Genomic DNA, 2,535 nt, shown 5'->3' with positions numbered 1-2,535 from the left:
CGGGATTTATATTTTCCCTTATATGTCGAAGCTTCATGCTTTTGTAAAGAAAGTAACGGTCCAGAATTCGTAGGTATGAAGTTTCGAATGATCATGATATTCAAAGCAGAAGGAAAGGTAATAGCACGATTTGATTTGTCATATTACCAGAATATCCGGAAAAGACTGAATTATCAAGAAAAATATTTTCTTGATATGTTTAGAGTTTAAATAGATAAGAGTCGTGTAACATGGCAAATGATGATTATAAAGTCTATGAATCATCATCTTCCATTAAAAATTTATCATGACTTACTGTAATATAATCACGTTGGCCTGACTTCATTATATTATACTAACTCATGCTTTAATTCCCAACACTACTTCAAATCATTCATAATTTAAACTTGAACTTTACAGAATATAGAAACTAAAACAGTTTCCTTTATGATGTGATAAAGATATCGCAAAGAGATAATTAATTGCTGACAAGAATCATTATAAAGATATCTTCAGAAATATAGAGGATATTTATAACGAAAGATACAGTGATATCTCAGAATTTCTAAGTTCCAATGACGAGGAAAATTCTTTTGTTTCCTCTGCATTTAATGCTACCATATCTGAATCATTGGTTATCAATCCGAGATGGTTTCAAGAAATTTTTTTTTTTTTAGATAATTAAACGCTGATTGTAATCGTCAACGGATCTAATGGTTAACGAATAGGCGTTGTTGATGATAATTTCGGTGGTTTGATGTGATAATTCATCATAGAATACGAATGAATATAATACATGAATGTAGTGATCTTTAGGAAGATAACACCTGCTAAAGCTTTACTTGAATTCTGGTATGTTAATTTCAGAATGTGTAATTAAATTTGTATGAAAATGATTGTGTATCACAGTGAAGGCAGTGAGTATAATTAATGATTTATGAATTGAAATTGAAGAATGTACAGTGTATTTATGTGAGATGTAAATATTTATCGGGTATTACCTACCCGTTAAAATATTTTCACAATTAACAGTTTTTACAATCTTTATGAAGATATACGTTCATATATGTATTCTTCAGATATAATCATGGATTTAATGAGTTAATATATATTAAACTCATTTGATTTGCGGTTTGGAACGAGAGTAAATAATCTCCAAAATCTTAGCGATTTCATAATTGTTGCGAAATATTTCGCTAATGAAGTTATGAATCAATACATTCATCGTTATACTTGATTTATTATGAAATGGAGTTTATTGTGCTGAAGCAGTGATTAACAATTGTTAAGTCATTAGCGAAGGGTGTACATCATAGCATATTAGTGATATGAATTAACCAAGTAGTACATACTAGTTGAGATTCTCACGTAATTGCTTAGTACGACAAGATTTATTATTGTTCCAAATCATATATATATAAGGTATACATATATAATTCTTCACGAAGAATGAGTCAATACATCTTAACTCTTTATTGCTAATATTCCTTGGTATCTATGGGGCGTATCATGTTGATGTTTGAGGTACTGAGTGTGTTGTTGAGGCGGGGGATGTGAATGTTGTTGTTGATGAAGCTGATGCTGTTAGTGGTGATGTTGATGGTACTGGTGGTGATGCTGGTTATGTTGCTGGTGCTGCTGCTGGTGTTCGTAGGTTTCGCACCAGATTTTCCAGAGCCACTACTCGAGCGCGAAGCTCGTTGACTTCTTCTATTATTCCGCGATGATTGGTGGTTGGAACAAGGGGGTGAATAAGATCTAGAATCTTAGATATTATATATTCGTGACGGGATACCCTGGAAAGAAGAGAGAAAATGGTGTTTCGGACTGGTTCGCCGGTAAACGCTTCAGGTTCTTCGCCAAGAGGTGAATTCGGTTGGTGGAAGGGATCACCTTCTTCTTGTCTCCATTGATTGAGTCGGCTACGAACCCATCCCCAATTCATCCAGAATAGATGATAGCTGATTGGTTCGTTTGTTCCGGTTACGCTGCCGTGGGAGCTTGAAGAGTTTGAGAAATTCATATTATATGTTTGGAATAGGGTTTGATATGAAATGGGTATTGAATACCGAATGATATATTCGTCTCCTTGAATACGTATTTATAGCAAAAAGATTTCCGTAATTTACGGAGGAAATTTAGGATAAGTGGTAGACAAAGTTTATAGACATGATAATATATGATAAGATATGATGTGTCATCCATTTATGTAATAATGGTGGTATGATGTGTTGAGATTTGTAACCAGATATTGATTAAAGAATTTCAATTCGTATACTGTGATAACCCAATAATATTTTCCAGTTCGCAAACCAATGCATAAAGGCATAAGATACGTGAGTGTTTGAAGTAGTAGCAGGAGCTTGTGGACGAACCGTTATCTTCAATAACATATAGAAGTTTGATAAACTTGATAGGTCATAAGTTTGAAAAAAAAATTAAGTGGAATAAAGATGAATATGATATAAACAAAACACTTTATTTTATTAAGAACAAGGCTTTAAACAAGCCTTCTTATTACACGATTCGGGGATAGAAATAGTTTAAGGCCTAGCC

This window comes from Rutidosis leptorrhynchoides, chromosome 5, assembly GCF_046630445.1.
Source record: "Rutidosis leptorrhynchoides isolate AG116_Rl617_1_P2 chromosome 5, CSIRO_AGI_Rlap_v1, whole genome shotgun sequence".
Taxonomy (NCBI): Eukaryota; Viridiplantae; Streptophyta; class Magnoliopsida; order Asterales; family Asteraceae; genus Rutidosis; species Rutidosis leptorrhynchoides.
This window is presented reverse-complemented; position numbering follows the sequence as displayed.